Source organism: Megachile rotundata, chromosome 6, assembly GCF_050947335.1.
Source record: "Megachile rotundata isolate GNS110a chromosome 6, iyMegRotu1, whole genome shotgun sequence".
NCBI lineage: Eukaryota > Metazoa > Arthropoda > Insecta > Hymenoptera > Megachilidae > Megachile > Megachile rotundata.
The window spans coordinates 11982715-12010283 of NC_134988.1; the positions used below are offsets into that span (position 1 = coordinate 11982715).

Below are 27569 nucleotides of genomic sequence, written 5' to 3' on the forward strand. Positions count from 1 at the left end.
TTTAATAAAAATAGAACTTAATCTATTACAAATTGTTCATATTTGAACAAATTTTATCTGATGTCAAATTATATCTTCATAAAAATAGAAATTGATGTAACCTAACCAATTACAAACTATTCATATTTGAATAAATTTTATCTGATGTATTATATCTTCATAAAAATAGAAATTGATGTAACCTAACCAGTTACAAATCGTTCATACTTGAGCAAATTTTATCTGATGTCAAATTATATCTTCATAAAAATAGAAATTGACGTAACCTAACCAGTTACAAATTATTCATACTTGAACAAATTTTATCCGATGTCAAATTATATCTTCATACAAATAGAAATCGATGTAACCTAACCTATTACAAAATGTCCATATTTGGACTTCTATCTGATGTTGAATTATATCTTCGTAAAAATAGGAATGGATATAACCTAACCTACCACAAATTGTTCATATTCGTGTAAAACGAATTTCATCAGATGTTAAATTATATCGATATCGAGAAAAAAGAGTATCTCAAAAGGAAAAACATGAAAGGAGAACATAAACGTAACACGATAATAAATACGCGAAAAGCGTATAGCTCGTTGAAATTTATCGTCGGTGGGCGTCGCGGGAAAAATAAATTGAAGACGATAAACGTCCGACATGGCCAGGTGAGGCCGCATTAATAGTTCACGTACAATATTAATATATACGCTGACTTTACGATTATTTGTATCTGCGCTGAAGTGGAGTCGAGGGTAATTAAGTATTCGTGAAATACAGCGTACTAACGAAGCGCTTTCCAGCTCGTTTCAGCAGTTAACGTTCCTCGTGTGGCTTGTTAAATACGTCGGTCATAAGCGAAACACCGAAACAAAGGTATTTATGTACTCTAATTCGAATGAATCATGGGTTCAAGCTTTGGCTGGAAAAAATTTAAAAAATCGAAAAACTTGAACTTTTCACATATATGATGCTTTTGGACCTAAAAAATTTTACCTGAAAGAATTGTATCTGAGAGAATTGTAAGCAAAGAATATGTATGCAATAGTGAAGTATAAAATTTAAAGAAATTAGCGAAATTCAGGTAATCTAAACTCTAGGAGAAGCTACATACCTACTCAGGTTTTACTAAAAGGAAAATCGATAATATTAGCATTTTTCTTCACAAAAGAAAGAACAGAACAATCTCAGAATTCTGTGGAAGTCATTGCAAAACGTCGAATCGAATATCGATTTCACGTTCTTGGACTGTTGATTACAAGTAGAATATCCGAAAAAAAAGAGGATTAAAGACGGCGGAAATTATCGAAATAGAACGCTCTCGAGAGTTAATCTAATCTCAGGAAGGAAAACTCCGAAGTTATATCGACTGTGATAACCCCTGATGATCGTACATGCAATCTAAACCTTTCTAAAGACTCGAGACGGTTCACGATCTGGCACTTGTAGTAGTTGAAAAAAGAGAACGAAGCAATGTTATCACCGGAGTTAATTAATCGCTTGTAATTTCGAGAAAAAAAGAAGAATAGAATTGAGGAGGTTACGCCTCGTGAAAGAGGCACGAGAAATTTCGAATTTCGTATTGCTGCATGATTCGATCTGAAAGAAAAAAGAATTTTACTACGTCGTACGACGGGACAGAGTTTCATAATTATGGTACGTCCGTTCTTTTCTTGTTTCCTCGGATTTTTTTGACCGACTGTTTTGCATTAGCGCGTCGCGTGAACTTCTGGTAAACAAGTTTTAACGTTGTTCAGTTACTGCGCAAAATAGTGATGGTCTTTCGTGACTAAGTCGTGGTCGCTTTGTGTTAACTAGTAGGGAGATCTCACGTGATTGATATATTGTATTGTTTGTGGGTTGATATTATCAATTTCTCAAGTTTCGGAGTTTTTTAATTTTTCATGTTTTGGAATTTGTGTATTTGTCGCGAATTTTTGGATTTTTAAATCGGTGAGTTACCACATTTTCAAGTTTCACGTTTCTGAGTTTCTATGTTTCGAAGTATCGACGCTTCGAAGTTTCTACATTTCTAAGTTTCTATGTTTCTGAGTTTCTACGTTTCGAAGTTTCTACGCTTCTGAGTTGCTACGTTTCGAAGTTTCTATGCTTCTAAGTTGTTACGTTTCGAAGTTTCTACGTTTCAAAATTTCTACGCTTCTGAGTTTCTACGTTTCGAAGTTTTTACGCTTCTAAGTTGTTACGTTTCTAAGTTTTTACGTTTCTGAGTTTCTACATTTCGGCGTTTCAATGTTTCGAAATTTCTGCATTTCGAAGTTTCTACGTTTCGAAGTTTCTATCTTTCTACCTTTTTATACTCTTATTTTCCTATCTTTCTAAGTTTCTACCTTTTAACGTTTCAACTTTTCAACGTTTCTACTTTCCAACGTTTCTGCCTTTGAATGTTTCTACCTCTCTACCTTTCAACGTTTCTACCTTTCCACATTTCTATCTGTCCACGTGTCTACCTTTCTGTGATTCTACCTTTGAACATTTCTACAATTCTACGTTTTGAAGTTTACAAACTTTTAATTTCTCATGTTTCCACATTTTCAAGTTTTCACGTTTCCAAGCTCTCCACTTCCCAAGTGTCCAAATTTCTCCATTTCCCAAATGAACTTTAAAATACATTCATAAACTTTAAAATTTCCAATGATTTTGTGGGAATCATCCAATGATCCAATCATTTCCAATGATTTTATGGGAATCATCCAATGATCCTATCATTTCCAATGATTTTGTGGGAATCATCCAATGATCCTATCATTTCCTGTGATTTTGTGAGAATCGTCCAATGATCCTATAATTTCCAGTGATTTTGTGGGAATCATTGGAAATGATAGGATCATTAGATGATTCCCACAAAATCATTGGAACTTTTGAAGTTTATGAATATATTTTAGAGTTCATTTGGGAAATGGAGAAATTTGGACACTTGAGAAGTAGAGAGCTAATTCCCACAAAATCATTGGATATGATTCCTAAATTCCCACAAAATCGGTTACGAAATGCCCCTCAATTCCAGCGACCAAAGTCGAACATTTCAACCGAAGCCACACTTTCTCAGAAGTCCATGATCCAGCAATCGTCGCATAAAAAAGAACAACTTCATATCGCAGAAGCAGCGAGACTCAACAACGTCAAACGTCAACCGCACAAAGCTGTAAGAGTTGAAAATGTTCGGCAATCGTTCAGCCTAAGGCAGGGACTTGATATCGTGCAGACATTTGGAGCCGACCTCGGGTTCACGAGGACTTTATTGACAAGGGAACAGCAGTCGATCAATGCATCATAGCGGCGTATCGTGAATTGCCGATAACGATTGAAGCTCGTGCGCTTCTGCACGCAGCACCGAGGCTCGTACTAGAAAGTTATCGCAGCCCCACACGAAGCAGGCGTTCGCGATTTATCTTCCGGCGACACGTAAACACTTATTAACGGGCGCACACTCGTTAGTCGAGTGAATCGAGACTGAAGCCGCGTGCAAAGGTTATCGCGTGGCAAAAGAGCCGCGCTACAACGTGGAATTCTCGCCTCCAGCTTTTCAACGGAATTATGATTGTGCTGTTGAAAAGTTTCTGGGTTTGTGGGAGGGAGTCGAGCGTGGGATTTTGAGGTTGGGAATTCAGGATTTTGAGGTTAGGACTTCGGGATTTTGAGGTTAGGAATTCGAGGTTTTGGGGGTTTTATTATTTAGGGAGTTAGGATTTGAGGGATCATGGCTGAAGGGAACTTTAAGATTTTTGGGATATTAGGGGAAGGACTTCGAGATTTTGGGGATTTCTGGGATTTAGGGTTTGAAGGTTATAATCTCAAGAATTTTTGGGACTTCAAGATTTTGGTAATTTTACTATTTGGGGACTTCGAGATTTCGGATTTGAGAGATTACGACTTCAGGAATCTTTGGGACTTTGGAATTTTAGGATTTTGGGCTTGGGACTTTGGAATTTAGGGAATTTTACTATTTGGGGATTTTAGGGATTAGGGTGTGAAGGTTATAACATCAAGAATCTTTGAGATTTTGGAATTTTGGGAATTTTACTATTTGGGGACTTTGAGATTTAAGATTTGAGAGATTATGACCTCAAGAATCTTTGAGACTTTAAGATTTTGGGGATTTTCTATTTGGGGATATAGGGACTTAGGGTTTAAAGGATTATGACTTCAAGAATATTTGGAACTTTGGGACTTTGGGAATATTGCTGTTTGGGGATTTTAGGGACTTAGGGTTTGAAGGATTATGACTTCAAAATTAGAGGATTTTGGGATTTAAGAGATTTGAGACTTTATCATTTTGGTACTGGGACATTGGAATTTTGGAGCTGGAATTTTTGGGTGTGGTGAATTCTGCTATTTTGAAATTTTTTAGATTTATAATTTGAAACATTAGGACTTTAAAATATGAGTATTCTGGTATTTAAGAGCTTCAGTATCTTAAAATTTTTGGACTAGAAGTTTATAATTATGGAGATTCAATTATTTTTGGATTTTAGAAGTACCTAAGGGATGCAGAGCTGTGGAACCTTAATGTTTCAAAATTAATAGAGAGTATATCATGCTTAATAGAGTTTACTTATATGCATATGTAGAATATACTATTTATGATCTTCAAAACTTGATAATTTTGAAGAAGTTACAATATGAAGTTCTAGGACCTACAATCTTCATAATGATAGACTTTAGAAGCTTCAGAACAGTTAGGTAACAATTTTTGACATAGCTTGAGCTTTTTGAGACTCGAATTCCTGATACAAAGAAACAACCCACAAATTTTGATATTATAAAAATTTTTTCAATTGCAAAAATTTGATGCAGGTGATATTGAAATCTTTCCATGACAAAACAATATTGGAATCATATGTAGAATTGCTTCTATATCTCTATATTTGTTATACATGGAGCAATGATCATAGCAATCGAGGCCTATATAAGATCAATCAATCAATCAATTTTTTATATACATGTATCTGTTCATATATCTATTCTTTATATATGTCCTTTATTATACATGTATGTCCAACTTTGATACTTTCGCAAATAAAATTAAATAACCCAAAGTGATAACCACATTACTCCACAATTACCGTATCCACTCATTGATAGTCTAATATCAAAAAAAAGTTACCCAACAATTTTACATTAAATAATTTTATATTTCTCTCGATATGCCTCCTCAAGATACGTCGTATTCCTCGAGTTATTTTTATATAAGAAAGTAATAAATCACAAGTGTATCGTACGAAATTGTTTCGCTTATCCTGCCTCGAATGACGCAAGAAAGATAAACTTTCATTCATCGGTTTTGTACGATGGGATTTCACTTAACGAACACCTTGCATATAATTATACACCTTCCATAAAGCTGCACGCGGAGTTCATAATTATCCACTGTTATTTTCTTTACACCTTTAGTTCTTCATTATACATAAATCAGAAAGTTTATTGCGATAAATTTATTTGGCACCTTTGCTGCTTTAACATTTGTATACTCCTTCGGAACAACCTATTCAATGTTAATAATTATTGAATATTCATCATCTTTGACAGGCTATAATTTAGCGTGTTATAATTGGTGTTTAAATTAAATACTGTGCTTAAGTCGATGTCACAGATGTAACGACATTTTTATACTGTTTGCAGAAATTATTTTCGGGTGTTTTACACGATGTTGCGGCAGAAACACGTGGGTAGTCAGCCATCTTGAAATTGCGGTTATTATGGATACTCGTTAATTTATAAATTTTTACTTCGATACATTATATTGATACGTTATATTGCAATGCTGTCCGAAGCCTGTATTTACTGTATTTATTAATTATTTATTATTTTATACAAAATTTAGCGTTGAATGATCGAGAAGTTAAAATAGTAAATCCAGTTGAAAAAATCTATTGATAATCATGATTGTTACATAACAATATCTGCAACATTTTCTCTAACAAATGTAAAAAAATAGTTACACAATCACAACTTCAACGATTCTAAAAAAAATTCGTAAAAAAAGAACAGTCTTAGGGATAACCACCCTTGTCACTCAAAGAGGTAAATTATTCTAAAACCATAATTCACCTCCACTTTTAAAGTTCAGTCAAATGAAACAGCTTATCAAAAAATATATCCCAAATAATACCAATAAAATATTGAATTTTCGGAAGTTTAAAATAAACCACCCTTTCGCTCCGACAGCAAACAATGTAATTCACCTTCGAAGTAAACTTAATCTTTCGCATCTCCGGTGCTTTCCTCCTAAAAAGACCAAGAAGAAGAAACTGGGACACCCGTACCGAGCAATTACCCGTTGATTTATTAACAAGGTGTCGAAAGTTGCGTGTCAAGCAAAGGGCTAAGCACCGATCGAGTCATTTGTAAACCGATCTTTCGCAACCAAACGAACCGGGCTCTCTGTTAGCGTCCATTTACAGCCGAATAAATCATAATTAAATCGGTATGACCGACAATCGTTCGTATAGGTTTTTGTCCTCTAACAGCAGCTGCGTTTATCGATCAAGCCAACGAGATGCGCTTTCGATCGCGATTTACACCGACGTTAAACCAGTTCTCGGTTAAGCGCAACGGTAATGCGATTTCTCGAAGCAATTCTTGGATTCTTACATAATTTATCTTAATCTTTCCGCGCCGATCGATTTGCACGATTCATTATGTCATTTGTCATTGTTCGAGGCAGCGAGACTCGGTCCCCGATCATCCGACCGATTCGATTTATGCCGCCTTTTTGCGAGGTGTCGAGCTGCAGCTGCCGACAAAACTCGCCTTGTAACGCACGAGTTATCCTTGACATTACGCGTACATTAATCCTCTTGCGAAATCGCTTTGTATTTTTACTGAAGGTCTGTTCAAATACGAGGACTTCGGTTTTTGTGAAGATTGATTTTCTGGAGCGGTGTGGGAAGAGCTGGGAGATAGGGAGAGACTGGGAGAGACTGATGGAGATGGGGGGTTGGTCAGAAATTTGGGGATTTGGACTTTTGGAAGTATGGGTATTTTAGGGACTCGGGATTGGGGAGATTGAGGATTTTACAAGGTGAGAATTTAGGGGGGGTAGGGATTTCGAAGAGTGAGAAATTGGGGATGTGGGAATTGGGAAATTTGAGAATTTAGGGGCGTGGAAATTTGGAAATTTGAGAATTTGAGAGCGTGGGAATTTGGGGGTGTGGGGATTTGAAAATTTGAGAATTAGGGGGCGTAGGAATTTGGGCGCGTGGGAATTTGGAAATTTGAGAATTTGGGGGCGTGGAAATTTGGAAATTTGAGAATTTGGACGCGTGGGAATTTGGGGGCGTGGAAATTTGGATATTTGAGAATTTGGGGGCACGGAAATTTGGAACTTTGAGAATTTGGGGGCGTGGGAATTTGGAAATTTGAGAATTTGAACGCGTGAGAATTTGGGGGCGTGGAAATTTGGGCGCGTAGGAATTTGAAAATTTGAGAATTTCGGCGCGTGGGAATTTGGAAATTTGAGAATTTGGGGGCGTGGAAATTTGGAAATTTGAGAATTTGGACGCGTGGGAATTTGGGGGCGTGGAAATTTGGATATTTGAGAATTTGGGGGCATGGAAATTTGGAACTTTGAGAATTTGGGGGCGTGGGAATTTGGAAATTTGAGAATTTGAACGCGTGAGAATTTGGGGGCGTGGAAATTTGGATATTTGAGAATTTGGGGGCATGGGAATTTGGGCGCGTGGGAATTTGGAAATTTGAGAATTTGGGCGCGTGGGAATTTGAAAATTTGAGAATTTGGGGGCGTGGGAATTAGAGCGCGTGGGAATTTAGAAATTTGAGAATTTGGAGATGTAGAAATAGAGAATTCCGAAATGTAGAACCTGAAATTCAAAAATCCAAGAATAATTACTAAGACTCACCCTCAATAACCCCCCCAAAAAACCCATAAATTACCAGTCCTCTCCTCATCCCTCTTCCCTTCCCAACCATAACCCCCCAAAAAGCGACAAGCACAAAAATATTCCGACTCAAAACGGTCAAAACAAAATAAAGAAGAAGGAATGTATTTGTCGGTGATCCGTTATTACGGATCCGCTTACGTAACCGCTGGGAGGCTTTCCAGCGGTGGTTTATTAAATGAAACCTGTTGCTGGAAATCGGTGCTCGCTTGCATATGCGCCTCGAGATTTAATTCGAGGCAGATGCAGCTGTGCGTAATAGCAGGACCTGTTTCCTTCCGCGGAAGTGCGGCTGTTTTGCAACAGGAAGGTATATACAAGCGCAAATTTCTCTTCCATCTTCCTTCTTCTTTTTTTTCCCCTGTTTTGCGGTTGGAAATAGCGAAGCATGCAACTGTAGATGGATATGTGTACTGTTAGGTATTCGCGGTTGGCAAATCTGTGTCACTGGATTATGTTCTTTGGTTCACTGGATCTTTCGTGTTGGAATGAACAGAATTTTTGGGGAGATGTGTTTTTTAAGTATGATATCAAGATTGGGGAAATATTTTTTGAGTATGATGTCAAGATTATGGAAATATTTTATGGGAAGGTTTTTTTGGTTTTTATTTGGTACTTTGGTTATTAAACTTAACTTAACAAGGTTAAGTCGAAAATTGTTTCATTTAATTATACATACAGAAGTCTCCTAATTAAACATATTCTGTATTGTACCATATAATTGTATTCTGAATTATAAAATAGATGAATGTAGTCTATTTTAAATATATGCAATGTATGTAATATATGCAAGATAGATAAAATAGATATTTGTTAGTACCACAATTATTTTAATAGTACAAACATAATACATCAAACAAGTTCAAACATTTATAACTATAAAAAATAACTTGAACATCTTAAAAAAATACAATAGGAATCAAAACCCTATCTCCTCAACCTAACACAAAATAATAAACACACTGAGTCTCCAAAAAAACTCAAAAATATAAAAAATCACTTGCTGCAAGATCTTCCATTAAACTTAAATAAACTCAAACACTGATTCTACAAGTTAATTATCATTTCACTACCACCAGTATCAAAAACCTCGATCTAAAAGATTAACGAAACGGTTAAAGTTTGCACGTGCACAAGGAATCACATTTACAAATGAGGTTATGTCCGGACGTTGGATGGAAACAGATGCACCTGTTTATATTTCATCGTTATACAACAACGGAACCTGACACGGAAGCGCAGGAAGCATTCCGTAACAGGAAGGGATGTTCCCTGGTTTCTAACCCTCTAAAACTCATCGGGCCGAGGTTTCCTGCCGCAGGAAACGTTAAAAGTTAAAAGGGGGCGGCCTTGTCGAAGCGTGACAGCCATTTCGACAGGTAACACACGCTTCGGTTAAATCCTTGTTGGTTTTGCTAGGGTTCAAACATTTTTCTGCTATCGGGCTAAATTGCTTTAACCTTTTTGCACCTTACGCTCCATTTCGTTTCGTATTTATCGTTTACCCTTGTTTTTGTAAACAGGAAGTTGCGATGAGGGGTATTTAGCATGATTAGTATGGGATTTTTTGGAGATTTATTGTTTGGAGATTTATTATTTATTGCAGAAAGGAAAGGAAGTATTGGCAGAATTTGTAATAATTTTTAATAATGTTCAATTGTAATAAAATTTTACAAATTCTCAGTCATGGACGTCCAAGGTTTCAAGGGTTGAAGGTACAAAGTTTCAAAGATTTTCAATTAAAAAATTCCTAAATTTCTACAATTCAATGTTACATAGTTTCAAAGAATGAATATTATAGAATTCCAAAATCTCAAAAAGCACAAGACCTTCCAAATCTCACTGTTAAAAGTATTCTTACGTTTCAAAGTTCTAAAAATAAAAAATTGCAAAATATAATAAACGCAAAGTTCCACACTTCCAAAATTCCCACATCAGTAAATGTTTTATAAAATTTCAGAATAAACCTTGCTAAAAGAAATACAACCTAACGGCTTCACACATATTTAAACCACAACCATTGTCCGTCCGCCCTTGAAATTCGTCCGCAAGCGTGGCTAATTATCGAATTTCCTGTTGCGTCGCGATGCGCGACAAGTGCAGCACGCATCGAATGCAAATCTGAAGGGAAAGCCGGGTCAAAAGCGGAAATAACCGATGGCCAAGCGGGAGACTCCTACGGCCACCTGTCCTCCGATACAGAAATCAAAAGCGGAAGTCTGCCACGGCCCAGGAAGCATCGAACCGTGTCAGTAGCCTCTTGTCAGCCTCGACGCTTCCTTCTTCGTGGAATCAGCTTCACGATAGGAACCGGCTCGCGAGCTTTGGAAAGTAGAAACCTCGAACGTGTCCAACGAATCGCGGAAGTCGATCGTTTAACTCGCTTATGGACTGCGAGTACGTCATGTGTGAACGAATACCATTTTCATAGCTAATTTATGTGTTCGAGTGTTTGGCTAATATTTACTGCCTTTCTTGAAACATGTATGTTATAAAGCATTGGTAGGAATTATTTAAGTAGTTTAATTTTGAGACAACTGAGGAAAGTTACAATTCGCTACAAATAGACTTAAATTTGAGGATAGTGAAGGTAGTTTGTTGTATTTGGATATTTAGTGATTTGAGAATTTGGAGATTTAGAATTCGGGGGAGTTGGAAATTTAGTAATTTGAGAATTTGGAGATTGAGGATTTGGGAAGGTGGAAATTTAGTAATTTGAGAATTTGGAGATTTGGGATTCGGGGGAGTTGGAAATTATGTAATTTGAGAATTTGGAGATTTGGGATTCGGGGGCTTGAAAATTTCGTAATTTGAGAATTCGGAGATTTGGGATTCGGGGAAGGTGGAAATTTCATAATTTGAGAATTTGGAAATTTGGGATTCGGAGGAGTTGGAAATTATGTAATTTGAGAATTTGGAGATTTGGGATTCGGGGGGTTGGAAATTTCGTAATTTGAAAATTTGGAGATTTGGGATTCGGGGAAGGTGGAAATTTAATAATTTGAGAATTTGGAGATTTGGGATTCGGGGAAAGTGGAAATTTCATAATTTGAGAATTTGGAAATTTGGGATTCGGGGAAGGTGGAAATTTCGTAATTTGAAAATTTGGAGATTTGGGATTCGGAGAAGGTGGAAATTTCGTAATTTGAAAATTTGGAGATTTGGGATTCGGGAAAAGTGGAAATTTCCTAATTTGAGAATTTGGAGATTTGGGATTCGGGGAAGGTGGAAATTTAATAATTTGAGAATTTGGAGGTTTGGGATTCGGGGGTTGGAAATTTCGTAATTTGAGAATTTGGAGATTTGGGATTCGGGGGTTGGAAATTTCGTAATTTGAGAATTTGGAGATTTGGGATTCGGAGAAAGTGGAAACTTAATAATTTGAGAATTTGAAGATTTGGGATTCGGGGGAGTTAGACTTAGACTTAGTAACTCAGTAATTTGAGAATTTTGAGATGTGGGAAATGAAGGATTTGGAACATTATTACTATAATAATATTATACTATGAGGACGTCACCGACTTGTCATTACAATATGAGAAGTTAGATTATATCAAATTATTTTTATATCATAAATCTAGAATATAATTTCCTACACATTTGCAACAATTTATTACAAATAACCCTTCCAACGTATCCCACTCTTAAGAGTCCCACTGTTTGCGCAACGTTGTATAAATTAAGTACAAAAATTGCATTACACCATTCGATCGTTAATAACCCGATAAAACTCATTTCCATTCATCCTTTATTATCCATGCAATCTGTCCGAATGGGGAACTGACTCAATTAACGGCTTAATAATTCGATCGTAAATCAGTCACACTTTTTCGCCGATGCAAAAAATGGTCGTCGAAGCTCGTCGACTCAGCAGCCTCACTTTCTCACTAAGGTCGCTAAATACTCCCAGGAGCACGGACTTGATTTTAATCGACTTCAGTCCTCGCCCGCCGACCAGAAGCGATGATCGATCGACATAATCGCGAGATCGTGTCGATCGTGCGACGTCACGGGGGAAATTGCATTTAGGCGGTTGGCAGAGGCGCGTCCCGGGAATATTAATGAGGCCATCGATGGGGACTAATTGTCGGGCGTATATAAGGCCGCTAATGCGCAAATTAAAAGTCGGCTCAATGGGGATCAACGTGGACGATTTTTGGGGATGAACGATCATCAAGGAACATCCAGGATCCTGAGTACTATAGGGAGATTGAGCAATCAGCTAACCGATTATTTTCCTCGTGCCGCGAATAATTACCACACTTTGATCCACCGTAAGTCATCGATAAATTCTCCTGGCCTATAAGCCTAATGACCGATACAAAATTATTGGAGGATCGTGCGAACGGACCAATCGCCTTCTTGCTTGATTAACGATAATGATAATAATTCATCGGATTAACCGAGCTGAACGAGCTACGAGATCTTTGGGTTGCCTTGGATGACTTTTTTGCTTGATGGGGGTGGGATGCAACTGCTGGATGATGGATAATTCTCCATTATTTATGATTTATGTATTTAATAATGTGTGTGTTTACAATTCTTCAAATTCTACATTACTAAAGAAATTTTTATTTAAACTAACTATAATGCATACAAAAATTGTGACCCATTCTTCAGATATAATATAAAACACCACTTTAGATTATTATAATGAAGTATAAAAAATTGTTCATCAAGAACGAAGAACTGCAGTAGGAGATACAGTAGGAAATACATACAATAATTACAACTAATTCCTCAGATATAATATAAAACTTCACTTTAATTTACTATAATGAAATTCGCAAAATTGTTCATCAAGGACGAAGAACTTTTATCATACAAAATACAAACAAATATTGCTCAAACTTTTTAGAGTCTAATATTTTACTTCAATTCATTAAAACACGAAAAATTAATAATCAAAGAACTTGAACTTAAAACTTATACAGAACTACAGAAATGATTACAAAAAATTTGTCCTCAATTCATTAAAATGAAATACGAAAATGACCAAAATGGAAACTTGTGGAAATACAAAAGATCTTAAAGTACAGTATTTGTAAGTGCATCGTAGGGAACCGGTATTGTAACGAGCTGCATATTGCATTACATATATTTCATATTTCCATACAATTATCATTAACGGTACGAGTTAATGAGCGACTCCCTCCTAACCAGCTGAACGTCCGCTGTCTTTCGTCGTAAGTTGTTAGGTGCTACTATCGTCTGGTACCAAAGCTTATTTAAGAGCCAACGAAAGAATGTAATTCCTCGGAAACGATAATAAATATCGGATAAAGCGTTTCGTGAAACTCGTTCCTTCGGATTCTCGCGGCGATTACCGAGAGTTTCTCTTTGCGAAATTATTCGGAGGTAATTGAAAATTGTGCTACACTGTTTTTTCATGAAATTTCGATATTGAAAGTTGTTTTTTAACATGATTGAATTAAATAGTTTGTACGTTTTCTTTTCTCTTGAAGATGTTAATTAAAATAAATATTTTAGCAGGTCTGAATTTTGTAGAATTTATTTTTGTAACCTGCCTGATTAGTTTGAACGTTTTCTTTTCTGTTGAGGATGTTAATTCAAATAAATATTGTAACAGGTCTGAATTTTGTAGAATTTATTTTTGTAATCTGCCTGATTAGTTTGAATGTTTTCTTTTCTTTTAAGGATGTTAATTAAAATAAATATTTTAGCTGGTCTGAATTTTATAGAATTTATTTTTGTAACTCGCCTGATTAGTTTGAACGTTTTCTTTTCTGTTGATGATGTTAATTAAAATAAATTTTAATTTTGTAGAATTTATTTTTACCTGCCTGATTAAATTGTTTATGAGTTTCGACAAGCTAGTCGAAATAAGCTTTTATTTACAAGTTTATTTGTCAAGACACTTTCTCAAAGTCCGTGCTGATTTTTGATCACTGATAAAGAATATCGACTTATCTGTTTATTTTTAATTTCAAATTAAGTGTGTGTACGTCCAGTTAAGATATACAGATTCTTTCAAGATGGTTATTAAAGAGACTATTTTATCAGTCCGCGATAATAATGATCTGTAATAATAATTTCGGTTATATTCGTCAGAAAGAGGAGCAGCAAATAAATTAAAAATTCTTTATTCGATTGGAGGTTTTCTTTTGAGTCAGCAACAATAGCTCAATCCTTCTTGGCGGTTCGAAAGCTCGAGAAATTCATTTCTCAGCGCGTGTCCAATAAGAAACCCGTCGAATCATGGCATTTCCAATGGGAGCAACAAAAGTTCCACGGCGGGAGCCACGCGCTTCAAACCACCCCGTGAAAGTCCGTGTGTCGATTCTAAGCCGTGATTCATGGTGATTGCTCGCGGCGCAGAAAGGACGAAGAAGAAGAAGGGAAAAAGGAAAGGTTCGAGACACCACGCGACCGCCTAACCTCGGCTTCCACCTCTCTTTGGTCCTCCATATAAATATTCCCTCTAACATTCCTTCCAGGCTGTACTGCGAAGCGACTTACAACTACCCTGGGGATTTTAATTACCCTCGAGGTGGTTATCGGGCCAAATCATACTTCCAACCTTATTTATGAACACCCTCGAATTGCCGCGACGAGTTCGACTATTTATGCTCGTCTATGCGGACAATTAATATTTGTCGCCATTAGTGGAGGCCTATCTTTGAGGATCACTTTATGGGAGATGAGTGGTCTTGTGACGTTAATTCGTTTTTTATTTTACTGTTCTAAATTTCGAAATCAAATTTGTTAAATTATCATCATATAATTGGTCTTTATATATTTATATAAAATTTGCAAGTTTTCAGTTGTTGAATTTAGTGAAGTTCTTCAGGTCTCAAATTAGAGGGTCTATGTATAAATACAGCTATCTTATGCAAGAAAGTATTGTATCAAGAAATGTCAGCCTTCAGATTTGGAAGTTTGAGACGCAGCCTTCAGATTTTCAAGTTTGATTTAAAAATTTAATCTTGCATTCCTGCAGTCAATCAAAACTTCTCAACTGAAAAAGAATTCGAACTTCCTTATTAATAGGGTTAAATAAAAGCATCGTCCAGAAGATGAACCTACATAGAATTCTAACTTCAGATCAGATTTTCCTCGTCTCGGAAAATCATGATGACCGCAGGCAAGTTGCTCGACGAGCGTCTCAAACGGCTTTCTGAACATTAAGAAAGGAATTCGCATTGAAAGTACCGTAAATACGGCACGTAGGTATAAGTATCTGTTACGACGGAAACGGAGAAGAGGTAAAAAATTCGCATACTCGGATCTAGTGTCGCCTCTAATGCGGCCGATTGCCGCTACCGCCAGGATACTCATGTTTCAGAACGTAGAAACGCGTGGGCTACGACCGGCTGTTCCTGCCGCGTTAACTTTGAATTTTATGGACGGCCACCGTAATCCGTTAGAAAGATTCGATTTCAGCCGCGTTTTATCGCGTGCACGCGCAATTTCCGCTCGAATGTTACGCCGAATTGTCGCTCGCTCCTGTTCGTGCCTTGCTTGTTCAACGAGCGAGATCGTTCGAAGAGATTTGAAATATACACCGTTAAGAAACCGTGGATATGGTCATTGTGGAGGATACATATTTGAGGATGCGGAGTTTGGTTAGGTGTATGGGTAGGCATAGGGTTAATTTTCAAGGTTTTATATTTCTAAATTTTTAATTCTCAAGGTTACAGATCTGTAAATTTCCGATTCTCAAGGTTTCATAGCTTTAAATTTCCAATTCTTAGGGTTCCATAGCTCTAAATTTCCAACTCTCAGGGTTCTATATCTCTGAATTTCCAACTCTCAAGGTTCCATAGCTCTAAATTTCCAACTCTCAAGGTTCCATATCTCTAAATTTCCAACTCTCAAGGTTCCATACCTCCAAATTTCCAACTCTCAAGGTTCCATATCTCTAAATTTCCAACTCTCAAGGTTCCATACCTCCAAATTTCCAGTTCTCAAGGTTCCATATCTCCAAATTTCCAACTCTCAAGGTCCCATACCTCTAAATTTCCAACTCTCAAGGTTCCATACCTCTAAATTTCCAACTCCCAAGGTTCCATATCTCTAAATTTCCAACTCTCAAGGTTCCATACCTCTAACTCTACAAATTTCTAATTTCTCAAATCTCCAAATTACCAGATTTCCAAGTTCCCAAATTTGCAAGCTTCCAACTCTCTTAGTTCCCCAATCTCCAAGTCCCCCAACTCTCTTCCAACTTCTCAAGCTTCACACTCCCTAACTTCCCAAATTTCCAATACCTCAAATTTCTTCTGCCAATTCCCAACTTACCACCACTTATCAAGATCCCCCTTTAAATCACAGCTAATACTTAAAACGAGAGTGAACCTAATTAACCTGACCTAACCATCTTCCCATCTACCAAATGCACCCAACTCTCTTCTGCATCAAACAAAACCATGAACGTCAAGCTACAAATCCATCATCATCCTCCCAATTTCAATTCTCCGACTTGATCATCCGAATGTACAAATCCGACCGACTGAACCCGTCAAATTAATCAGAAGAAAAAAGTAAAAGAGTGAGGACCTCGACTTGTATGAAAATGATTAAGTACAACACAACGAAAGAGGAATACCGTGGCGCGACCTTACTCGCGGCTCGACGTGGCGGCAGCACACAGCGGCGTGATACTTATCGGAATGATTTACATCGCAGTTAAAACCGTTGACACGCTACGACTTTCCGTCCGTGCCGCGGAATTACAGCGCTTATCCGCGCAATTAGACGCTGACGACCTCTGAGCTTCGTCTGACAACGATCACAGCTCAATCAAGGACGTTCCGGGATTTTCGTCGGCTTGATGAACCGATGATACGTGCCGACAATCGGTAAATATGACTTCTTTGGTGATAATCAGCTGTAGACGAAAATTCAATATTGGCGCTGGTTGAGAGATGGTTGATTGTGAATTATGACTTTGGAGGAATGTTTTGAGCAACATAGGAGTTTTAGTAGTATGTACATTTATTTAAGATCTTGGTTTTTGGTGTCGACCATTTTGATTTCAAGTTTGACGTGTGGTGTTTGTTCGTATGTGTCGTTCATGTAGATTTGTAGGTGGAAATGTGGACTCTGAAGGCAAGGTTTGGTTAGTCGATTTTATAAGATAATTTAATTATGTTAATCTAGATCAGTTGCAAAGTTAACCTGACTTAACCTGACTTCCAAAGTTAAACTGACTTAATGTTCAGTTTAATCTATGTCTCGTTCTTAGGTTAGTTTATATAAAATTATCAGAGTATCTTGCATATATAGAAGAGGATCATGAAGATTTTAGATCAAATTGAATTGCAAATATTCTCTGAAGTAACTCGACTTAAATATTTCAAGATCATAAAAACATTAGAATATCTACATATACTTGATAAATGTAAATTGCAAATCATAAGTAACAAATGTTCAGTTCACTGATCTCAAATACATCAAAATCACGCAAACTATCAACTTCACCTTCAGAGCCTCAACGGTCCATAAATCAAAGCACCTGTTCAAACACTTCAATCATCAATCCTCAATCTTCAATCCTCAATCTTCACTCCTCAATTTTCAATCTCCAAAGCTCCACTTCGACTGATCAAATTAAGAAACCCGCAATCGACGAAAAAAAAACCACGGTGCTCGAATGAAATTGAACCAACTCCCCCGAGCCATCTTTGATGAAAGTACGAGCTTAGCTGGAACCGAAGTCGTTAATGTTTCCTTTGACCTAGCTCTACTAATTGCGAGAGGCAGCAAAGAGCCTGAAGATGGTCTCACGAAACTGTTGGTAACACTGTCAGAGATCCTGGCCCTAGGGTGCTCCTAACGCCCCAGGGCGGGCAATTAAACGTGATTATCCTTCATTAAGGACGAATTCGAAGGCCAGGGCACAGGAACGGTTGCTTAATTGTGGGAATGAATCGTCGGTGTCTTCTCTACCTCTCGTGTCCTTATTTATTTCATCTCTGCCAGCTGTTTGTCCTCCTCTTGGAGCTGAGATTCTCGCGTGCACCCACGCTGAAGTCGTTTCCGAATTCCCTAAGGGAACTTTCGTGAACGGAGCTGATTGCACTTTTGGAAAAATTCTGCGTTTGGGAGATTTGGACACATGAACATTTTGATAAGTTCAATCTTCAAAGCTTAAAAATTAACAAACATTAAGATAATGTTATCCATGAAGGTGTGTGTACATTTTCGTTTTGGACTAATGTGGTCATGTGTGAATATTTTATTGGGACACTCTATGTGTTACACAAATTCCAACCATGAAATGTTCACCTCTTCAAGTTTGATTCAAAAGATTTGAAACAGAAATTTTTTTCTATTATACATTCAATATCTGACTAATTTACTTATTGAAACATATGTGAATGATGTGTGAACATATTGTATTGGGATACTGTATGTGTTACACATATTGTAACCATGAAATGTTCCTCTCTTCAAGTTTGAATCAAAAGATTTGAAACAGAAATTTTTTTCTATTATACATTCAATATCTGACTGATTTACTTATTGACACATATGTGAATGATGTGTGAACATATTGTATTGGGACACTGTATGTGTTACACATATTGTAACCATGAAATGTTCCTCTCTTCAAGTTCAAATTCAAAAAATCTCCTAATGAAGTTTAGAGGTTCTATCCTTAACTAAACATCAACCTATGTGTTCATTAAAATATGTGATAACAAAGTGCGCATACATGGCAATGTCTTCTAAAGAGTATAACAAAATGTTCTCCTCTCCAAGATCAAATTGAAGAAACCTCCAGATGAAACATTCTAGCCATCAATCGATCTTCCTCATATATATTTTATATTAATACAAATATATTTTACTAAAAAATTTAATGTTACCGTCAAAGTTGAACGTTGAAGGTAAGTTGAACTTCAAAGATCTCCAAAAAGTCTTGCAAGCAATACGATCGAATCAAACGCTACCAATATATTTTGTCCGCCCAATGCACTTTTATCTGTCGTTATCCGGTGTATCATTATCGCGACAGGTTGTTTGTCTTGCGAGGCGAAGGGGAAGTGTTCCTACCAAATGTATGCCGCGAGTCAACACTTGGTGCGCGTGGTTGTTTGACTGTTTGACTTTCCCAGAGCAGAGAGGAGCGGTTCTGGACGTGTATATCTACCTGCGCTCAGGTTCTAAGTTTCCTCAAATGTTGTCTCAGCCGGGTTAGATACCATACGTCGCGCAGTTTCAACCCTAGATAACAGCGTTCTTCTTCGAGATTAAGTTTCTCGTCCATCAAGGTGTTCCTACGCGTTGATGGAGCCATTTAGAGAAAAAAAATTCCGTTCCTAACTCCAACTACCTTTTATCTGTACCGATGACGTGGAACACAGGAAACCTGGCTTTCGCGGTCTTCCGTACGTCAAACTTTCTAACGATGCCTCGTAAAGCTTTGAAACGATATTTCGGAACGTTTTATGACCGGGTATGAGTTAGTCGAATGGATGATATGGAAATTTGGAGATGGGGATTTGGGTTATGTGAGATTCGATTACTGTTTTTATGTTGGCAATGAAAATACATTTTGCAATTCCACATTTCTACAATTCCACATTCCCACCATTATCAATTCCATATTTCCCAATTCCACATTTCCCAATTCCCGCCTTTCCCAAATTCCCACGCGCCAAAATTCTCAAAATTCCAAATTTCCACGCCCCCAAATTCTCAAATTTCCAAATTCCCAAGCGCTCAAATTCTCAAATTTCCAAATTCCCAAGCGCCCAAATTCTCAAATTTCTAATTTCCCAAGCGCCCAAATTCTCAAATTTCCAAATTCCCAAGCGCCCGAATTCTCAAATTTCCAAATTCCCACGCACCCAAATTCTCAAGTTTCTAAATTCCCACGCGCCCAAATTCTCAAATTTCCAAATTCCCACGCGCCCAAATTCTCAAATTTCCAAATTCCCACGCGTCCAAATTCTCAAATTTCCAAATTCCCACGCGCTCAAATTCTCAAATTTCCAATTTCCCACGTGCCCAAATTTCCACGCCCTCAAATTCCCAAATTTCCAAATTCCCACGCCCCCAAATTCTCAAATTTCCAAAATCCCAAATCTCCAAATTCCCAAATCCTCAAATCCCTAAAATCCCCAACCGCCTCCAACCTTAACACCTTACACAAAGCGTCAAATTCTGCTAAATTCTATTAAATTCTCCCGGAACATGACGTACAAATGCATGAAACATTCAATCGAATCCACCCAATTACGTGCATTTTCATATACCAATCGAACGTGTGTGTGTTTCGCGTAAAGTTCCGCGAAAGAAAAAGAAGAATACAATCGTCAGTGAACTCACGTATCGAAGAACGCGTGCATTTAATCGCTAATCGATCGTGACAGATGTACGTACGTGTTTCTGCACACGTAACGCAAAACTATGGGCGTACCGTTCGCTGACGTTTTCATCTCACCTTCGGTTTAATCTGACGACGGTGTTCGGAGAGCACGTTTCTGCTCGTTTATCAACGAACATACGGTCCTCTTGCTAAAAAATTTGCCTCACGTTAACGGCTGTCTACGTTTTATCGGGCACGTGTCGGGAAAAATGGAACGCGAAGGAGTGGAGGACATTTTATATTGTAATGAGAGCTGTTGCTATTGTTTGAGAGAGGAGAGGAAAGTAAGGGAAAATTAGAGGAAAGGGAAGTGTTTTAATTAGAGAAACGGTTTTGTCGAATTGGTGTTTAGGGAGAGGTTTTGTCGAATTGTGGAACGAAGAGTTTTGAGGTTATGTTGAGAGATATGTTGTTATGAGGTTAGGTTGTTTAGTGAGAATGCAATTCTTCGAATTTAGAGGTGGAACTTTGGAGTTTAGATATTCGGTAATTATGAAGTTTATTGTTCTTCAGATTTTTGCATTTGCTAGTTTCTGATATTTTTACACTTTCAAGCTTCTTAAATTTCCATATGTTTAAGTTTGCAGATCAGAAAAATCTCACATTTTGAAATTTGTAATTTCTGTAATTTCCAAGTCTTCAAATCCCTGAATTCTCAAGTAGCCATATTCTTGTGCTTCCAAACTTTGAAGTTTCCAAATTTCCAACTTCCAATCCCTGCATTTCCAAACACCTTACATACCAATTTTTGCAAACCCTAAATTAGTATATTTCCATATTCTCAAACTTCTCATACTTTGAACTCCCCAAATCCTCAAGTTTCGAAACCTTTCAAATTCCCTTTCTAAATCATCTAATTTCTTTCCATGCCCCTAATCGCCCATGTCCCTAATCCCTAAATTCCCAAATTCCTCAAATCCCAAAATCGTACACTTCGCAATTTCTCAAACCCCCATCCTTAAATTCCCTAACATCTGTATCTACCCCTAACCTTCCTACATTTTCAAATCCCTAAATTTCTCAGTTCCCCAAAGACTCCCTCAGTCCATGAATCCCTATCTTCTTCAATCCCCAAATTCCCAACTCACAAAATTGCCAAAGCACGAACCAAACTCAAAGCCAAAGTAGTAACTAGAGAACATAAGAAGTAACGGGTTAATTTTCCCAGTCACGAATTTAATAAGGTGCAGCTGACCCTATTTTAACAGATACGCTGGTATTTGATCAAGTCAACCGTCGACCGCGATATTTGTTTTACGTGCCGTTCGTGTGCCTGTCGTGAGACAACTTAACGAATCGTAGAAAGACCTGACGTCGCACCGCGTGTGCACTTGAACACGTTTTCCAGGAGAGCGTGCTGCGGGGACACGTTTCTTCTTCCTTTTTTCTCTTCTTTCCTTGCCGTTTACTTAGAAGCAGATGCATTAGAAAACTCGTATGACGAGCCTTGACGCGGTACGCCTCGACGAGAAGATGCTGCCGACTTCTACCGGGAAGTAATAAAAAAAAAACAACGATGCCGAGAACGCGAGGTTTCTTCCGTTTTACGCATCATTTAATTACCCTTTGTTTAAACCTGTCTTCCGCGTTTGATCTTTATCTTCAGGTATTTTGATGTTCGAACTATTCTTTGTGGATTAATAACATACGAACATACTTGTTGATCATATTTGTTAGAATGTACTTGTTCGATGTACAATATGTGTAGGTAGATTTATTGTTATATATTTATATTTTATTTTATATAGTTAGGTTAGGTTGGTACATGATGAGGGGCTGCTATGGTGACATTAAAGTAACAATACAATACGTCAATATATCATTGATTGTGGTTATGTGGTAAGGATATGGTAGATACATTAATACGTCATTAATCATGGTTATGTTGTAAAGATTATGATAATAAAATATGCTAGTAGAAATTCAATAGAATGCCTCATTCAATGATCACCATAGTAACAATGTACTATAATGACAAATTGTGGTAGAAGATTATAAGACAATGTCACACATGTACACATATCATCACATGTACACATATCATCACATGAACACAGACAGCATTATATACAGACACAAAACATGCACACAATACATGTACACCATGAATATTATCACATGTGTACGTATATCATCACATGAACACAGGCAGCATTATACAAAGTCACAAAATATGCACACAATACTTGTGCACCATAAATATTGTCACACATGTACACATATTATCACATGAACACAGACAGCATTATACAAAGTCACAAAATATGCACACAATACATGTGTACCATAAATATTGCCACATATGTACACATATTATCACATGAACACAGACAGCTTTATACAAAGTCACAAAACATGCTCAAAATACATGTACACCATAAATATTGTCTGTCACAATTGTCTCTAAACAATAACAATTTTCCACAAAATTTCCAAAACTTGCATCAGAGGTTCGCTGTATTCGTTTGGCCAGCACGCCAACACCTCCCGTGGCATGAATCAATTTTAAAATTCAGATACCGGAATAAATACATTCCCTAGGTTCCGGCCATTTGCCCCGAGGCATTTGAATAAATTTCCAATTCGAACGAACGACAGACAAAAAGCAAGCAGACCACGTCGAAGGAACAAGTCGAAGGGTGACCAATCAGAGTGGCCGCGAATCAACCCGCAAATCTCACGAAATATATTTTGCTGTAACAAAGCGACTATCTAATCTCACCGGGCCAAATAAAGAGCACAGAAGTGGCCGGTATCGGCCGCTTCTTATTCACGCGATGTCCCGTATACGATCCGTATCGATTTCCGATACGAAGAGGCGCGCCTCGTCGTTCACCTTTCGAGATCGTGCCGCAGGAATTCCCGATCCCGTTTGTCCAGCTAGCAGATAAGGAAAGACTTGGCTGCTTGACCACCCAGTTTCGAGCACTGTGCGTGCCTCACGAGATGGCGCGGGGACGGCGGTGTTTCGCGTTGCGTCACCGTTTAGTTTCACGCGAGGTTAATTAGAGTGTGACAGTTGGGCGAATAGTTCTAGTAGTGGTGGAGTTGTTTGCTGTATTTGGGAATTTAGAAATTTGGGAGGTTGGGGTTGGAGGATTTCGGGATTTGGGAATTGGAGGATTTGGGAATTTGGGGGGTTGAGAATTTGGGGGCTTGGGAAATTAAGAATTTGAGAATTTGGGGACGTAGGGAATTGGGGATTTGAGAATTTTGGGCATAGGAAATGGGGGACCTGAGAAATTGGGGAACTGAGAATTGGAGAATTTGGGAATTTGGGGGGTTGAGAATTTGGGGGTTTGGGAAATTGGGGATTTGAGAATTTGGGGACGTAGGGAATTGGGGATTTGAGAATTTGGGGGCGTAGAAAATTGGGGATCTGAGAATTTGGGGACGTAGAATATTGGGGATTTGAGAATTTGGGGGCATAGGAAATTGGGGAACTGAGAATTGGAGAATTTGGGAATTTGGGGGGTTGAGAATTTGGGGGTTTGGGAAATTGGGGATTTGAGAATTTGGGGGCGTAGGGAATTGGGGATTTGAGAATTTGGGGGCATAGAAAATTGGGGATCTGAGAATTTGGGGACGTAGAATATTGGGGATTTGGGAATTTGCGGACGTAGGAAATTGGGGTATGAGGAGTTAGAAATTTAGGAACTTAGACATGTAGGGATTTGTACATTTAGAGACTTCAGAATTTGAGAATTTGGGAACGTGGGTAATTGGGGATCTGAGAATTTGAGGACATAGGAAATTGAGAATATGAGAATTTGAAAGTTTCAGAACTCAAAGTTTGCGTACTTAGAACTACAAGAATTCATGGATTTGAGATTTGATTCATCGATTGATTGATTGGTTCTACAAGAGCCTCGACTGCTATGATCCTTGCCTCATTGAAGTTTGAGAATTTAGAAATTTAGTGACTTGAAAGTCCAGAAACTTGTTACCTACACCTTACACTTACACTTCAGAAGTAGTGTATCTGTGAATGCAAGAACTTAGCAACATACCAAGAACAATTTATCTCAATACACACTATATCGCCGCACCTTTCCCTTCATTTTATCCAACAAAAAAAACCTTGGCGCCGAGTATTGCAGTCATGTCCACAAGCAATTGGGACGTTTTATGACGCGTTGCAATTCAACCGCGGGTTATCCTGACCACATAACACTCGACTTTAGATAAACGTCTTTCGTACTTCGCGTCCCTCGTCCTCGTCGACGTTCATTTTTGCTCACGTCGTCAGACGAGCGTCGCCATTACGCTGCTCGAGATAAGCTAATCGACGCTGTAAAAAGCGTGGTTCACGGATGACACCATCGTTTCGACGATATTCTCGGCTATATCGCCGCCTCGCGGAACCACGATAACGCGATATGACCCGGAAACCTCCGATACACCTGTTACGAGCCTTTGCTTCAACGATTGTCCATCGGTGGGTTGTAAAACTCCATTGAGTTTCAAAGATTGCTTTCCCACGGAACATTAGTCGTACAAATGTTGATGTGTGTACGAATAGATTGCGAGTCAGGGAAAATAAGTTGGAAATTGTGGTTTGGAAAGGGTAGTAGATGTTTGAGGTTAGGTGCTGAAATGTGGATATTTGAAATTTGGAGATTTGGGGAGTTGAGTGTTGGGGTTTGGAGGTATTTCAGAAATGAAGGATTTGGGGGGTTGGGAATTTGGGAATTTGAGGATTTGGAGATTTGGAGATTTGAGGGGGTTGAAGGTTGGAGATCAGAAGATTTGGGGGTTTGGTAGATTTGGAAGATTTTAGAATTTGGGATTTTAGGATTTAGGAACTTGGGGATTTTGGGGTTTAGGACTTGGGAACTTGGGAATTTGGAGGCATTTCAAAAATCAAGGATTTGGTGATTTGGGAATTTGGGAATTAGAGGATGTGGAGATTTGGGGAATTAAGAGTTGGGGATTTGAAGATTTGGTGGGTTGGTAGATTTTAGGACTTGGTACTTGGAGGTTTGGTGGACTTGGAAGATTTTAGGATTTGGGAACTTGGGGATTTTGGGGTTTGAGACTTGGGGACTTGGGACTTTGGGGGTATTTCAGAAAGGAAGGATTTGGTGACTTGGGAATTTGAGAATTTGAGGATTTGGAGATTTGGGGAGTTGAGAGTTGGGGATTTGAAGATTTGGTGATTCGGTGGATTGGAAGGTTTTAGGACTTAGTACTTGAGTATTTGATAGATTAGGAGATTTAGGCACTTAGAAACTTAGGAATCTGGTGAATTGAGAGATTTGGGGACTTGGGTTGTGGATCTGGTTGTGGTGATTTGGTAAATCTGGAGAGTTGGAGATTTGAACATTTGTAAACTTGATAATTTGTCAGCTTATACATCTAGCAACTTAAGAATATGAATATTATGTACTTTGTGTCAACTCAATTAAAAAAGTATTGAAGTTCCCTAACTTCCCCATGTTAAACACGAATTTAGCTCCATTCTAACCCACAGTAACCTGCATTGCACCCATCTCCCGTCAACCCATCCCGTCACGTAATTTCGCAAGGTCCACACAATTTCTTCATCCCTCCGACAGGATGAAATACGTGCATGGTGGCCCATTATACATCCTCCGCAATGACAGCAGATTATCCTTTGATCCTTGAGGCGGCGGGTTTTCGTCGTCCGCCATCGTCCCTAATTTCCTTTTAACCGGACAGTTGTTATCAGCCCAAACTCACTCTCTACACGGTCATTTGTCGAGGTGGACAGGTGGCGAAATGAAGGACCACACCGTTCGCTGGGTTCCCTGGATACGCATGCATCAGGATTTTCGTACGTGCACCCGGATGCAAGGATGGATGAGCACCGAGTATTCCGTAATTATGACAATTGGTCGGCGATTACGTTTTTACCTGGACCGGGCTGATGGTCCCAGGACGAGTCCATCGCAACGGTAAGAGGTCCTCTTTTTTCGGGAATCCAGCAGACATGAATGGACCAACGGCTTCATTTAATCAACCTTTTTTCTTTGCGTGTACATGCGCACAGGGTAAATTGAATTTCGAGATTGAGGGCTACCGTACACCGGGATAACACGTTTCGCGACTTGTTGCTCGCAGGGGACCGCATGTAATGAGCTTCGTAAGCACTGGGTTTGGTTCATGCGAACGATGGGTGACATAATTTGGGGACCTCTCGAACTACTCCACTTCTCGTGTCTTATGTGAAATTATTAGTTCACTCAGGAACCCTGGTGATTAATATTATAGTCATCAGGTGTGCTGCTCAAGGTGTGCTGATGATCGAGGTGGTGCGATATGAATTTTAAATTTATCTGAATTTTTCATGTCATTCGTGAGTTAAGATTTCAATAATGTAAAATAACAGTTAGGGTTGCACATACGCAGTTTATTAAAACATCTATAAAATTATTTAGAAAAATATGTAATTCTATAATTTCATCAACTCTAATATATCTTTAAACATATTTTACCCCAACATGAGATAAAATACCTAATCTTCCATAACGAAATAATGACCCAAAGCGAGACAAGCAATTATACGAATAAATATTTCAACTACCGCCGTACTAGCAAATATCAGGTTCAAAATGTTTAATCACCGTATTAAGCACTTCCCCTAAATCCCATATAATTTCAAACCGAGGAAGCGGTTTCGGTTCAAATTTGTAGAGACACGTTTCTACAAATTCGTATAATTCCCGTATAAATTCTACGGTGCGTCTACGGACCACCCTGATGGAATCGGTGATTTCGACGAAATTGCAACCGTTCTCGGGCTTTTTAGGTCGGCGGCGACTGCAATCTACAATCGCTAGATGTTTCGGTTTAGCGCGCAGAAAAAACAGAATAACCCAACAAAAAATCAATATTCCGTAGGACGAATTGAGATACAAGGCAGTTGACGGCGATTAGAGCCATCCGGGTGGTCCGATTCGTGAGTGTGGCTAATCTGTAATTGTACAGAAGCTCCAAGCGGCGAGACACCATGCGAGATTTTGCACTCTAAATTCTGGTCCTGCTACCTGAAACTTCAAATGCTATTCTCTTATCTTTTATGTTCAATTTACCTAAAATGATTTTACAAACTCTTACCACAATTTCAACATCTTTGGGTGAAGGTCCTTTAACGAGGATCCTTCGATGAGGATCTTTTTATGAGAATTTTTAAAGAAAATCTTTTTATGAAGATCTTTACATGAGGATCTTTAGATGAAGATTTTTATATGAGAATCTTTTTATGAAGATCTTCATATGAGGATCTGCATATGTGGATCTTCATATGACGATCTTCATGTGAGGATTTTTGTATGAGAATCTTTTTATGAAGATCTTTA

At 38.2% G+C, this 27569-nt stretch overlaps 1 long non-coding RNA gene across 3 annotated transcripts; it reads left to right on the plus strand.

Moving 5' to 3' along the window:
- Positions 1-325: 325 nt before the first annotated feature.
- On the plus strand, positions 326-27340 carry LOC143264584 (uncharacterized). Of its 3 annotated transcripts, none has more exons than XR_013038362.1 (3): positions 326-1941; positions 25974-26165; positions 26261-27340. It is a non-coding gene; the product is annotated as an uncharacterized LOC143264584 (long non-coding RNA). The 3 variants fall into 3 exon arrangements; XR_013038361.1 differs by having other exon boundaries at positions 25982-26165; XR_013038363.1 differs by lacking the exon at positions 326-1941 and adding an exon at positions 15670-16729.
- The last annotated feature ends 229 nt before the right edge of the window (positions 27341-27569 follow it).